The sequence below is a fragment of the Panicum virgatum genome, chromosome 9N (genome assembly GCF_016808335.1).
Source record: "Panicum virgatum strain AP13 chromosome 9N, P.virgatum_v5, whole genome shotgun sequence".
In the NCBI taxonomy this organism is placed as follows: Eukaryota; Viridiplantae; Streptophyta; class Magnoliopsida; order Poales; family Poaceae; genus Panicum; species Panicum virgatum.
In genome coordinates this window covers 33,498,774-33,514,744 of record NC_053153.1, presented here as the reverse complement: position 1 = coordinate 33,514,744, position 15,971 = coordinate 33,498,774, and positions in this window count along the sequence as shown.

Sequence of the window (15,971 nt, the reverse complement as noted above, 5' to 3'; positions counted from 1 at the left end):
TTAATCGAGAACCCAGTTGCCGGTTTGCCAAATGTAGACATGGCTGGAAAATCAAAGGAGCCAAATCCTGAAACACTTGAACATACTCCTGCGGTTGCTGAAGGAGCCTCCAATGCTGATAGGACTGGTAATAGTGGAGCTGAAGGATCGAGAGATCCTGCCGTTCGACTAGTGCCTTTTCAATTTATGCCTCAGTCAACTCAAGAGGAGTTGGGGAAAGAACTGTTTGATGATCCACTACTATCTATAGACAACGTGAAGAAGCTTGCTGATTATATGCAATGGAGCTTCAAATATACCAAGGTGAGTATTCTGCTGCTATTTGTTTTTCTCGAGTAGTTATTGACATCTGACCAGTCTTGCCTTGTATGTCATAGGATGTTGCCAATCGATCTTTCCTGAAGTCTCAGGCTTTGTATAAGACTGTCAACAATCGAAAAACCTTGGAGCAACAGAATGCCATGATTGCAAAATGACTGGATGAATCTCTTGCTGCTCTGAACAAGCTTTATGAAGCAAACCGAAAGCATCATCTAGAAATTTGTGATATGAAGCAGCAAATCAAGAGCCTCGAAGAAGAAAGATCAAAGCTCTAGGTAGATAATTCGAGGCTTCAAGAAGTGAATGCAAAGCTTCAAGAATAGTTGCAGATTGCTCAGTCTTGTGAGTACTCGATCTTTTGTCTTGATATTGCTTTGTCAATAATAATTACTGAAGTATCCTTTCATCAGGTTCTCCAGATGACCACGCTCGATTGGTAGCAGCAACTCAAGTCCTTGTGGAGATGATTGATTCTGAAGAGGGGTCATCAAATAGCAAATCCTTGGTGGAGCGTTTAGAAGAGGCTCCCAAGAAGATTTTTGATGTCATGACGGTTACCTCTAAGAATTATTTGACCCACATAATAGGAGTTGTCAAGTCTTACTTGCCTCACTTCAACTTAGCTCCCATAGCTAAAGGAATAGCTCCCACTTGCTCTGATGAGAAATTCCGGGACTATTGTAAAGAATTAGAAGTGATTGCTGAGGAAATTCTGAAGAACATGGCAGAGTAGACTGCTTGTAACAACTCTTGTAATCTTTAGTGGATTCTTGTCGTTGTTCATAACTTGTATCCTGTTGGTGTGTCTTCAGAAGCATTATCTGATACCCTAGGATAAGTATGAACTAATCGATCAATTGAGTAGAATACTCGCATGGAGTAATCCTTAAAGTTAATCAGTTAGGATGAGTCCCGTCGGACTATCCAAATAGAAAAAACATGTAAAGATATCCATAAACTACTCGAGCAAGCGAGTAGTGTGTCTTGACCAAGGACTGGAGTAATCCATAAGACAAAACTATTAGGTACGAACCTCGTCGGGTTGCCCAAGACGTAAATGTCAAAGAGATATCCATAAATTACTCGAGCAAGGTGAGTAAGGTGTCCTTTATCTAAGGACTGGAGTAATCCTTAAGGCAGAACTGTTAGGTATGAACCCCGTCGGGCTATCCAAGACGTAAATGCCAGAAAGATATCCAAAAATTACTCGAGCGAAGTGAGTAAGGTGTCTAACTTTTAGACTGGAGTAACTGCTAAGATTGACCTGTTAGGACGAACCCCGTCGGGTTGCCCAAGATGGACAAAATGTAGTAGTATCCATAACATATTCGAGCAAGCGAGTATATTTGCCTTTACAGCAAGGCTGGAGTTCCTAATAGTTGACCTGTGAGGATGAACTCCGTCGAGTTACCCAAGATGGACAACTAGTAAAGGTATCCATACACCTTCTCAAGCTAGGCAAGTAGGTTGTGCCCTTGTATTAAGGACAAGGATGCGGCTTGTGTAGTTTTCCTGATGGAAAACTGTGTAAGTTATCCTGGACTGGTGAAGCTGTCAGATAGAGAAATTGTCTTTAATGTAGTCGATATACTAGTAAAGACCCTTGCTTTATTAAAGAAATCAACTGATGTCATCATATTGCTTGGATCAAGGATAGAACTTGCGCACGTGCTCAATATTCCATAAATTCGGTACTTCATTGCCATCTGCATCAGTGATTCTATATGATCCTGGTCTTGTAACCTTGATTATGATGAAAGGACCTTTCCATCTAGAATTTAACTTGTGCAGTCCCGTCTCATCTTGGATCCTTCGTAATACTAGATCTCCTACATTGAAAGATCTTTGTTGGACATTGCAGTCATGATAGCGTCTAATCCCTTGAAGATATCTAGCTGATTGAGTTAAAGCATTGACTCTGGCTTCTTCGACTGAATCCAACTCGAGTTGTCGAGCTTCATCTGCTTCTCCTTCTTGGTAGGCTTCTACTCTTGGAGATTTCCACATGATATTAGCGGGTAGTATAGCCTCTGACCCATAAGTGAGAAAGAAAGGAGATTGTCTAGTTGCTTTGCTTGGCTGGGTTCGCAGCCTTCAGACTATATGAGGTAATTCTTGAATCCACTTGCCACCTTTCTTGGTGCTGGCATCGTAGAGTCTTTTCTTCAAGCCATCAAGTACTAAACCATTGATGCGCTCAACTTGACCATTTGCCCGAGGATGAGCCACTGAAGCATATTTGACCTCGCTGCAGGAGTTGTCACAGAAATCCCAGAAAGATTGTGATGTGAAATTAGAGCCAAGATCTGTAATGATGGTGTGAGGAAAGCCAAATCGGTGGATAATGTCAGAGATGAAATCCACTGCTCTGTCGGATGAAATCTTGACAATGGGCTTGTACTCGATCCACTTGGTAAACTTGTCGACTGCTACCAGCACATGATTGAATCCTCCTGGAGCTACGGTTAAAGGTCCGATCATGTCCAAACTCCAACAGGCAAACGGCCATGATGGAGGGATTGTTATCAGGTTATGTGTTGGGACGTGAGTCTTTTTACCGAAAAATTGGCAACTAGGGCATCGTCTGACAAGGTCTTCTATGTCTAAAACAGCTATTGGCCAAAAGAAACCTGACCTATATGCCTTGCCAACTAGTGTCATTGATGTGGCGTGATTGCCGCGAACTCCTTCATGTATTTCTCTGAGGATGTCTTTGCCTTCTTCAAGGGTAACACACTTCATGAGAATGCCTGAAGCAGAGCGCTTGTATAGGTTGTCGCCAACCAGGACGAAACCCATGCTACACCTGATGATGCGGGCAGCTTCAACACTTTTAGGATCGACATGTGGTGGAGGCTTGAACTCCTTGATGAAGTCAATAAGTTGAGTCCGCCAATCTTCTTCAATCATCAGCACTTCTCTAACTGTGGCCGGGGCCTTCGTGTTAGTGGCTTGTTGGCTTTGTTCTTTGACTGATGGGTGGTGAAGTTCGTGGACAAAAACTCCTGGTGGAACAGTCGCTCGAGTGGACCCAAGTTTGCAGAGGACATCGGCTCCCACATTGTTGTCTCGGTCTACGTGGTGGATTTCCAATCCTGAGACCTTGTTTTCGAGCTTTCTGATTTCTTCAACATATGCATCCATTATATCCTTATGGATGTCCCACTCTTTATTGACTTGTTGGACGACGAGTAGAGAATCGCCGTAAACGAGTAGTCGCTTGATGCCAAGAGAAACTGCTAGTCGAAGACCATGTAGCAGTGCCTCGTATTCAGCTTCATTGTTGGAGATTTTGAAAAGGATTTGGAACACATACTTCAATTGCTCTCCTTTGGGGGAGATAAATAGAACTCCCACGCCACCTCCGTCGAGCTTAAGTGAGCCATCGAAATACATCACCCAATGCTCTGGAGCGTTCTGGGGTGCTGGAATTTGATTTTCCCGCCACTCTGCTAAGAAGTCGACTAGTGCCTATGACTTGATTGCTGTTCTTGGCTTGAAGTTGATTTTCAAGGCTCCTAGTTCAACTGCCCACTTTGAAATTCGTCTAGTGGCATCCCGGTTGTGGAGTATATCCCCCAATGGGAAGTCAGTTATGACTGTGATCTTGTACTCGTCGAAGTAATGTCGGAGCTTCTTGGAGGTGATTAGAATTCCATATAGAAGTTTCTGAATGGATGGATATCTAACCTTTGACTCAGAGAGTACTTCACTGATGAAGTAGACTAGTCTCTGAACGCCATAGGCGTGGCCTTCCTCCAGGCGTTCAACTATTATCGTCGTACTAACTACATGGGTAGTCGCAGCGATGTAGAGGAGTAGTTCCTCGCCGGGTAGTAGAGCTATTAGAATCGGCGGTGACTGGAGATGATGTTTGAGGTTCTCGAGTGCTCCCGCAGCTTCTGTAGTCCACTCGAATTTATCTTGTCGCTTTAGAAGCTTGAAGAAGGGTAAGCCCCGTTCGCCAAACCTGGACAAGAATCGATTCAAAGCTGCAATGCAGCCTGTAAGTTTCTAGACGTCCTTGATGGTAGCTGGAGCATTCATGGCCATGATGGTGTTGATGTTTTCTGGATTGGCCTCAATTCCTTGGTTACTGATGATAAATCCGAGTAGTTTTCCAGAGAGTACGCCAAAGACGCACTTGGTTGGGTTGAGCTTCCAGCGAAATTTTTAGAGGTTGTTGAAGGTCTCTCAGGACATTGATGAATTGATCATGGGTCTTTGTTTTGACAATGACATAGTCAATGTAGGCTTCAACATTGCGATGTAGCTGATCAGCGAAGCACAGCTGTATCGCACGCTGGTAGGTGGCGCCAGCGTTCTTCAACCCGAAGGACATTGTCTTGTAGGCGTATGCCCCATAAGGTGTGATGAAGGCCGTCTTGATTTGGTCTTCTTCTTTCAGGGCGATCTTATGGTATCCCGAGTAGCAGTCGAGGAAGGATAACAGGACACATCCTGCTGTCGAGTCGATTACTTGATCAATACGTGGTAGCCCGAAAGGATCCTTTGGGCAGTGTTTGTTTAGATCAGTGTAGTCGACGCACATCCTCCACTCGTTGTTGTTCTTCTTCTGGACAAGCACAGGGTTAGCCAGCCATTCGGGATGGTAGACTTCTTTGATAAACTCTGCTGCGAGTAGTTTTGCCAGCTCTTTCTTAATGGCCTCTCGCTTGTCCGGTGAGAAACACCGCAACCGTTGCTTTTTTGGTGTGGCTTTAGGGTCGAGCTTCAAGGCATGCTCGATCAACTCCTTGGGGACTCCTGGCATATCTGCTGGTTTCCACGCGAACACATCTCGGTTGGCCCTAAGGAAGTTGACGAGCTCGAGTTCCTATTTGTCGCCCAGTCCTGCTCCGATGATGGCTGTTTTGGAGTCGTTTCCCTCTTGTAGCTGGATAGTCTTGGTGCCCACATCACCAGTTGGTTTAACCGATGATTGGCTTGGCTTCTTGGAGGGCATCGACTCCTTGAGTGAGAGTTCCTTAGCAGCAGCAAGTATCTCGCTGACAGAGCTAGGGACCCGTGGCGTGCTCGGGTTTGGTCCCTGGGAACACGGCGAAGACGTTGCGCAGGCTGTGGGAGCTCTCGGTGCAGAGGGGCGGTGTGCTTGCGGCGGAGCAGAGGCGCGGCACGGCGGGGGTGAGCGGCGCGGGCTTCTCTGGATCTCAGCTGTGGAATGGGAGGCGCAGGGGGCCGTGGGATGCTAATTAAAGACCGCGGGGATCCTGGGGAGGCGTGCCCGGCGGGGACGCTGCGGTGATTGCGGCCGGGCGTTGCTCTGCGGGGAAAGTGGATCGCGCAACCGATCTTTTGCGTGATCCGGGGCTCGGGCTAGGAAGCTTCTAGAGGGGAAAGGGCTCTGGGAGGCCGGCCAGTGGGTCCTGCGCAAGCGCGGGGTGAAGCGGGGCTACGGGTCAGCGAGGGCGCGGACGGAGCAGAGCGGAGAGCGCGGCGAAGACCCCGGGGAGGAGGAAAGGGAAAGATCTGACCCGTGGGCCAGGTCTGTCAGTGGGAGACGCAACGAGCGCGAGCTGCGGGCTGAGCGGTGTGCGGGGAGCGGGGAGCTGGGCTCTGGGAGTGGGCCGCGCGGTGGAGCGGGCCGTGGCTGAGCGATGCGCTGGCGCTGGGCCGTGCTGCGCGGGGAGAGGGTGAGTGCGGGTTGGGCTGCCGAGCGGGGTTTTGGGCCGGGGAAGTGGCTCTGCTGGGCCAAGCGCGTGGAGGGGAAGGGGAAGGCGGGCCGGGCCGTAGCTGGTCCTTTGGGCCGGGTTTTGGGTTTTGGCTGGTTTTCCTTTTCTAAATCTTCTTTTCTTCTATTTCTAATTCAAACAAAGTTTGAATTCAAATACAATTTGAATTCAAACCACACTCAAATAATTAAAACCATGCACCAGCATGAATGCAACAATAAATTTTTAAACTTAGACAAATTTTAATTACTTGTGAAACCAAAAATTAGATTAAATGCCAGACTAAGCAAAATAAATCCTAGAAAATTAAATAAACCAATTAAATTTATTATAAAATGCTGGAATTTAAATTAGGGTGTTACAGACCCTACCCCCTTAAAGAAATCTCGTCCCCGAGATTTAGCTGGGCTGGCTAGCAAAGAGATCTGGATATGTCTTCATCAGCTCATCTTCTCGCTCCCATGTAGCCTCAGCTTCACTGTGATGACTCCACTGAACTCTGCACATCTTGATGCGCTTGTTCCGAGTAACCCTCTCTGATGTCTCCAGAATCTTCACCGGATGCTCAGTATAAGTCAGATCCTCCTGCACATCGACTCCATCCAGGGGTGCCTGCTCCTCGGGTACTCGCAGACACCTCTTCAGCTGAGATATATGGAAGACATCATGAACTCCTGAGGGGCTGAGAGGTTACTCCAGGCGATAAGCCACTTCGCCTTTCCGCTCTAGCACCTTGAATGGCCCCACATAACGAGGTGCTAACTTCCCTTTGACATTGAATCTGCGGATTCCTCTCATCGGAGACACCTTCAGGTACACATAGTCACCAACACTGAAAGTCAGGTCTCTCCGTTTGCCATCTGCATAGCTCTTTTGTCTGCTCTGTGCAATCCTCAGATTCTCTCGCACAGCCTGAACCATCTGCTCTGCATCATCTATGATCTCGGGGCCAAAGAGCTGCTTCTCACCAATCTGATCCCAATAGAGAGGAGTCCTGCACTTTCTGCCATACAATGCCTCAAAGGGGGACTTCTTCAGACTGGCCTGATAGCTGTTGTTATATGAGAACTCAGCATAAGACAGGCACTTATCCCAACTAGTACCGTACTGAATGGCACAAGCTCTCAGCATATCCTCCAACACTTGGTTGGTTCTCTCTGTCTGCCCATCTGTCTGAGGGTGATAAGCCGTACTGAAACGCAGCTTCGTATCCAACGAATCATGGAGCTGCTCCCAGAACCGAGAAGTGAACTGAGACCCTCTGTCAGATATGATCTTCTTGGGCACACCATGCAAGCAGACAATCCGAGAGATGTACAACTCTACAAGTCTGGCACCGGAGTAAGTAGTGTTCACTGGAATGAAGTGAGCAACCTTCGTCAGTCGATCCACTACTACCCAAATGGAGTTGTACCCTTTCTGAGTACAAGGCAATCCAACAATGAAGTCCATAGTGATCTCCTCCCATTTCCACTCTGGAATCTTCAAAGGCTGTAACAGACCTGCTGGCCTCTGATGCTCAGCCTTGACACGCTGACAAGTGTCACAAATAGCCACGTACTCTGCCACTGAACGCTTCATCCCATACCACCAGAAACGTTCCTTCAGATCATAATACATCTTCGTGCTGCCCGGATGAATAGGGTAAGCTGTATCATGGGCCTCACTCAGAATCAACTTCCGGAGATCCTTCACATCTGGCACACAGATCCGGTTCTTGTACCACAAAGTACCCTGATCATCCTCTCTGAAATGAGGAGCCTTGCCCTTCTTGAGCAACTCACGGATCTCCTGCAACTTCTCATCATCTTTCTGATGCTGCCTGATCTCTGCCTCTAGAGTCGGTACTGCCTCGAATGCTGCACTGGAAGTATGATGCAAGAAGCCCAGACTCAACTGCTCGAACTCCTCACATAACTCTGGAGGCATCTGGAAAGCCACGGCCATGTTGACATAACTTCTCCTGCTCAGAGCATTTGCTACAACATTGGCCTTGCCCGGATGATAGTGAATCTCCAGGTCATAGTCCTTGACTAACTCTAACCATCTTCTCTGCCGCATGTTCAGCTCATTCTGCGTGAAAATGTACTTGATGCTCTTGTGATCAGTGTAGATATCACACCGCTGCCCATACAAGTAATGCCTCCAAATCTTCAGAGCATGCACAACTGCGGCTAACTCAAGATCATGAGTAGGATAATTCAGCTCATGCCGACGTAACTGCCGTGAAGCATAAGCAATCACTCTGCCCTCCTGCATCAGAACACACCCAAGACCATCCTTCGAAGCATCACAATATACCGTGAACCTCTTCGTCTGGTCAGGCAGAGTCAGGACTGGCGCCGTAGTCAATCTCTTCTTCAGCTTATCAAAGGCCATCTGACGCTCATCAGTCTATACAAAAGCCACATTCTTCTCTAGCAAAGAAGTCAAAGGCTTCGCGATCTTGGAGAAATTCTCAATGAACCTCCGATAATATCCCGCTAAGCCCAAGAAAGACCTGACTTCCTTTACTGTCTGCAGCATCTCCCACTCGAGTACATCCTTCACCTTGCTCGGATCAACAGCAATGCCTCCCTGAGAGATAACATGACCGAGGAATGGAACCTCGTCAATCCAGAACTCGCACTTGCTAAACTTGGCATACAGCTGATGCTCTCTCAATCTCTGCAACACGAGTCTCAGATGCTCCTCATGCTCTTCTTCTGTCTTGGAGAAGATCAGAATATCATCAATGAAAATCACCACAAAGACATCCAGATAATCCATGAAGACCATGTTCATCAGGTGCATGAAGAAAGCCGGGGCATTAGTCAAGCCGAAGGACATGACCGTATACTCATATAGCCCATACTTGCAGGTGAATGCCGTCTTCGGAATATCCCCAGGACGGATCCTCAGCTGAAAATAACCCGAACGAAGATCAATCTTCGAGAATATACGAGCACCTCGAAGCAAATCAAAGAGATCCTCAATACGGGGCAGTGGATGCTTGTTCTTGATAGTGACTGCATTCAGCTCCCGATAATCCACACACATCCTCTTCGAGCCATCCTTCTTATCTACCAGCAATAATGGAAAAGCCCAAGGAGAGAAGCTGCGACGGATATAGCCCTTGGCTAGCAACTCATCAATAGTTTTCTTGACTTCTTCATGCTCTATAGGTGCCATACGGTAGGGCCGCTTTGCAATAGGAGCTGTGCCAGGCAAGAGATCAATACAAAACTCAATGGCGCGTTCAGGCGGCATACCTGGCAGATCATCCGGAAAGACATCCGGGAATTCAGACACCACGCGAATACTGTCCGTGGGTCTAGCCTCCATCTGATGAAGAAATCCAGAAGGCTCTACTGCACTGATAACAACCTCTTGGCCACTAGAAGCTGATAGCAAGACTGTCCTTTGAGCACAATCTATCCGGACTCCCCACTTGGCCAGGGTCTCCATTCCCAGAATGACATCAATGCCCTTGGTGTCTAGCACCATCAGATCAGTACAGAACTCTACTCCCCTCAAAGAAACACTGACTCTCGGGCAGTAAGTGTGAGACCTCAACTGTCCTCCAGGTGAAGATACTAACAGGCACCTCTTTAATGTGCTAGTATGAATACCATGATGCTCGACAAAAGACTGAGTAATGAAGGAATGCGTAACACCAGTATCGAAAAGCACTGTAGCTGGATATAAATTAACCATGAACGTACCAATAACCACGTTGGGAGCCTCGGCCGCTGACTCGGCCGTCACGTGGTTCACTCTGCCCTGAAGTGGCGCCCTGGGCTGAGCTGGGCGCCCCTGCTGTCCCACCTGCGCCTTCCGGGGGCAAGCGTTGGCGTAGTGCCCCGGCTGGCCGCAGTGAAAGCAGGTGCGAGGGGGTCCCTGAGCCTGCTGTCCGGTAGGAGCTACCGGATGTGGAGCCTGCGGTGCCGGTGGAGCGGGTGGAGCACGAGCCGGAGGTGCCGGTAACCTCGGGCCCTGACCTGCCTGCTGCTGTCGAGGCGGGTACTGCTGCGGGGGCCTCTGCTGGTACTGCTGAGGAGGCCGGTACTGCTGCGGGTACTGCTAAGGCTGCTGGAGGCGTGGACGAGTGTTGCTGCCGGAAGCAACGGGGACAATCTTCCTCTTCTTGTCCTCCATCTCCAAGTGCTTGCGCTCCGTGTTGAGCGCGCTGTCAACCAGATGGTTGAAGTCGTCAAAGCGGAGGTTGAGCAGTGCGTACTGGAGGTAGTCCTCAAGACCCTCCATGAAGTGCTCCTGCTTCTTGCGGTCATCCGCAACATCGGCAGGGGCGTAGCGAGCCAGCTGAAGGAAGCGATCACGATACTCCGTGACCGACATAGTCCCCTGAATTGACAAAGACAGATAGATATCGAAAGATTAACTCAAGATTCATAAGGATAGAACAAGGGGCATTAGCTCAAAAGAAACCGCTGAATGATTATATTTAAGATTACCTGCTTCAGTGCAAGGAACTCCTTCTGCTTCATCTTCATAACGCCCGCGGGGACGTTGTGGCTGCGGAACCGCTCTCGGAACTGGAGCCAAGTGAGAGACTCGCGGTCATGAACTGGGTGGGACTCCCACCAGTTCAAAGCTGCCCCTCGCAGCTGTCCTGCTGCGTACAGAACTCGCTCCCGATCATCGCACTGGGCGATGTCCAGCTGACGCTCCACTGCACGGAGCCAGTCGTCAGCCTGAAGAGGGTCGAACGTGTGAGAAAACGTCGGCGGGTGACCCCTCAGGAACTCAGCACGCCTGTCGCGAGGCTGCGGCGGTGGAGGAGGCGGAGGCTGAGTGTGAGCCTGCTGAAGAGCCTGAACAGTGTTGATCAGGGTGGCCATCATCTGCATCTGGAGCTGGAAGTACTGCTCCGGAGTCAAAGGTGGAGGCATCGGGATCCCGGTCCCCTGGGTGTTCTGACCCTGGTTGTTCTACCCCTACTGGTCAGAACCACGCTTGGTGTTCACCATCTGTTTTTTTGGACAAAAGATTTCACGAGTAAGGATATTGCAGGAATAAGTTCAGATAGATATGACAACTATTTGCGGAAAAAGACTCAGCCATGATAAAGTAGACAGGATAGAGTGGACTGTTTTACCCCCAACGATCTAACTCATTTTATTAATTAATTTAACTTTAACATAAGAGTGATTTTCTTTAAACAAATTTAAGCTACTAAGCTATGCAATCATTCAAAAATCCAAACCAAACATGTAACATAATAACAAGCAGACAATTTCCACAACTTAGCCGAGTTTAGCAAAAAGACTCGACTAACACAACGCGTCGCAGAACGTGCTATCGTATTATTATATAAGGGTCACCTAGCTTACTCATGGTGGTCAGATGACTGATTCAGGCCAAAGTCTACGAAACTATTCTTCAGAGAGAGAAATCAAGGCAAGAAGGGTAAAAGTCATAGAATTCAAGGGGTATAATAGTAAAATAGTTTCAGCAGACAAGGATTGGAGAGAAGAAGTCCTAAAACTCGACCAGTTCTATCTAGGCTTCGTCCTACAGTCGATACGGCTCTGATACCACTCTGTAACACCCGGTTGATAAAAGAACATAAACCGAGCAATCATATACGTGCCAGGATCAAGTCACACGTATATACAACAGAATGAACAGTATATCACAGCACATATCACGAATAAGACATAATAAATCGAAATACGAATGTTGTTTATTACATTAATGACATAAATGTCTGATACAGCGGAAGCGAAGTACAAATACGAATAAAAACTCTCCGAAGCTGAGCAGGGCGCCACAGGGACGTCGACTGGGAGACGAACGCCTAGAAGTCCTCGTAGTCCTGGTAGCGCTGGACGAACTCCCTCGTGTCGGCAGGAACTGAGCAACAATAGCGTAGCCAAGAGGAAAAAGTAGAGAAGAGGCAAGAGTGAGTACACAACTTGTACTCAACAAGTATAACACAAACTATAAGGCTCTAGGCTGGCTGACTGACTGTATTAGCTTTTAAGTCTTGGCAAAATTTTATTAAAGCTATTTACTACGAGTTGATGAATAACCATTAACCCAGTTACATAGTAATTAATCAAGATTAAACATGATACTACTGAGAACTAGACTGAAACCAAGCCACCAAGGTAACCCCGAGAGGCACCTCCCTCGTCGGAAGGAGACAACCCCACTAATCAAAAGGAGGATCTGGGCCGCTCATAACCGTGAGCACGGCTAGTATACCAGTTTTACACTCTGCAGAGGTTGCACATCTTTACCCACAAGTCGTGAGCTACGCCAGAGGTTCATCACACTTCCTTAGGTGAGATGACTAGCGACTCACTACGAGGCCGTTACAGAGAATCTCGTTGGTAAGGCGTAACCGCGAGAGTTAGATCAGCGACGATGGGGCCCACCTCTGGGGGTACAAGCACAGGAGCGCAATCCAAGCACAGACCAAGCCGGAGGAGCAGGGACCATTGAAGCTTACTACTCTTGCCCCACAGGTAACTTACTCCAAACCAAAAAGACCTAATTAGTAAGCCAAGTCTATCCCATTCTAGCCTTGTGGTAGCGCTGTTGTCCCAGGTTGTCGCTCTATGAACCGGTCCATATGGAGAGTGGCCAACCAAGCACTAAGCACAGTGCTAGCCCCCTAAACCATGTTTCTACAAAAACCATCTTTTAACGAGACGTGAGCCACTCATCCACACAGAGGGCCACTCTCAGAATTAAGTTCAAGTAAACCATTAATCAAATTAATTAAAAAGGACCAGAGTGTGTTATAGCGCAGCAACCTAGCACAACTAACCAAAATGCAACCCAAGGATATATATAAAGGATATAAAGTGGCTAGGAAAGTCCTTATAGGCATACAGTATTAAAATGCAGTATAAAATTGTATTTAAAAGTGATAGGTTGTTCATGTTACACTTGGCTTCCTCGTACTGCTCCTGCTGCTGCTCAAAGTGCTCAGAAGACGGCTGCTCCGGGTACTGGTACTGGGGCTCCTCAGATGGATCAACGTCTACTCACGAACACATGGCCAAAACAATGCACGATAATAAGCATTCAAGCAAACACTAACAAAAAGCTGAGAAACAGTACATCAATACATAACAACAGCACACTAAACTACTCTAATACTATTCTACGTGTTACAACGACCGCGTGGATATAAAGAACGCTAAAAACGGAGCTAAAACGCATAAACTAGGCCTAAAACAAGGTTCAGGGGCTTATTTGCAATAAAAACAGGGTTCCAGGGGCTTTTCTGCTAAAACCGAGGACTAAAACGTAATTAAACTAAAGCTTCAGGGTCTAACTCGCAAAATCAGCAGCAAAGGATGGCGGGTTCTATTTCCAGAAAGTCCAGGGGGTTAAGTGAATAAAATAGGGCCAAACCGTAATTACTTTTCTATATAGCTGGACCGCGGGTTGATATTAACAAAGGTCAGGGGCTCTTATGCAAAAATGATAGGCGAAGCGGTATCTTTGGATTACGGCCGCTGGATCTAGATCCAACATTCCAGATCGGATCGAAACGGGTTCTAATCTTGGGCGTACGTGGCGGATCGGACGGCTTGGATTGAAAGGGGACGACGGCGGCGGCGCGGGTCGCCGAGAAGCCAATTCCCGCGGCGGCGGCTCGTTGGAGATGCCCAAATCCGGCACTCCGGGGTCGTTTCGACCCGGGTTTGGGTCGGTTGGCCTCTACGCGGCATGCGCAAGCCACTAGAGGCAAGAGCGGGGCACGGTCGGGCTTGGGCGGGGCTTGCCACGGCGAGGGGCGGACTGCGCGGCGGCGCATCGCCGGCGTGCAGCGTCCTAGGCGCTAGAGCGTCCTACAGGCCGATATTTCTAGTGCAAACCACAAGGGAGGCTCTGGGGGGGCTCACCAAGGTTCGAAACGGGCCGGAGCTGTAGCGGAGCGGGGCCGACGTCGAGGTCCGGCGGCGGCGGTGGTGTGGTGGTCGCGGACTGGTCGCAGGGGTGCGTCTTCGGCCTTCCTAGTCCTGCGGATCGGCGTGCGGGGTCCCTGCGACGAGGTAAAGGGGATCAGTCGGGCCAGAGACGCGTCGGCGATGTTAAATCGCGGCGGCGATCATCCTTACCCGAGATGGCGTCCGGCTGAAATTCCGGGAAGTGCAGGCCGGAATCGAGGGTGGCGTGCTCGGGTTTGGTCCCTGGGAACACGACGAAGACGTTGCGCGGGTTGTGGGAGCTCTCGGTGCAAAGGGGCGGTGTGCTTGCAGCGGAGCAGAGGCGCGGCACGGCGGGGGTGAGCGGCGCGGGCTTCTCTGGATCTCAGCTGTGGAATGGGAGGCGCAGGGGGCCGTGGGATGCTAATTAAAGACCGCGGGGATCCTGGGGAGGCGTGCCCGGCGGGGACGCCGCGGTGATTGTGGCCGGGCGTTGCTCTGCGCGGAAAGTGGATGGCGCAACCGATCTTTTGCGTGATCCGGGGCTCGGGCTAGGAAGCTTCTAGAGGGGAAAGGGATCTGGGAGGCCGGCCAGTGGGTCCTGCGCAAGCGCGGGTTGAAGCGGGGCTACGGGTCAGCGAGGGCGCGGACGGAGCAGAGCGGAGAGCGCGGCGAAGACCCCGGGGCGGAGGAAAGGGAAAGATCTGACCCGTGGGCCAGGTCTGTCAGTGGGAGACGCAACGAGCGCGAGCTGCGGGCTGAGCGGTGTGTGGGGAGCGGGGAGCTGGGCTCTGGGAGTGGGCCGCGCGGTGGAGCGGGCCGTGGCTGAGCGATGCGCTGGCGCTGGGCCGTGCTGCGCGGGGAGAGGGTGAGTGCGGGTTGGGCTGCCGAGCGGGGTTTTGGGCCGGGGAAGTGGCTCTGCTGGGCCAAGCGCGCGGAGGGGAAGGGGAAGGCGGGCCGGGCCGTAGCTGGTCCTTTGGGCCGGGTTTTGGGTTTTGGCTGGTTTTCCTTTTCTAAATCTTCTTTTCTTCTATTTCTAATTCAAACAAAGTTTGAATTCAAATACAATTTGAATTCAAACCACACTCAAATAATTAAAACCATGCACCAGCATGAATGCAACAATAAATTTTTAAACTTAGACAAATTTTAATTACTTGTGAAACCAAAAATTAGATTAAATGCCAGACTAAGCAAAATAAATCCAAGAAAATTAAATAAACCAATTAAATTTATTATAAAATGCTGGAATTTAAATTAGGGTGTTACAGACCCTACCCCCTTAAAGAAATCTCGTCCCCGAGATTTAGCTGGGCTGGCTAGCAAAGAGATCTGGATATGTCTTCATCAACTCATCTTCTCGCTCCCATGTAGCCTCAGCTTCACTGTGATGACTCCACTGAACTCTGCACATCTTGATGCGCTTGTTCCGAGTAACCCTCTCTGATGTCTCCAGAATCTTCACCGGATGCTCAGTATAAGTCAGATCCTCCTGCACATCGACTCCATCCAGGGGTGCCTGCTCCTCGGGTACTCGCAGACACCTCTTCAGCTGAGATATATGGAAGACATCATGAACTCCTGAGAGGCTGAGAGGTAACTCCAGGCGATAAGCCACTTCGCCTTTCCGCTCTAGCACCTTGAATGGCCCCACATAACGAGGTGCTAACTTCCCTTTGACATTGAATCTGCGGATTCCTCTCATCGGAGACACCTTCAGGTACACATAGTCACCAACACTGAAAGTCAGGTCTCTCCGTTTGCCATCTGCATAGCTCTTTTGTCTGCTCTGTGCAATCCTCAGATTCTCTCGCACAGCCTGAACCATCTGCTTTGCATCATCTATGATCTCGGGGCCAAAGAGCTGCTTCTCACCAATCTGATCCCAATAGAGAGGAGTCCTGCACTTTCTGCCATACAATGCCTCAAAGGGGGACTTCTTCAGACTGGCCTGATAGCTGTTGTTATATGAGAACTCAGCATAAGACAGGCACTTATCCCAACTAGTACCGTACTGAATGGCACAAGCTCTCAGCATATCCTCCAACACTTGGTTGGTTCTCTCTGT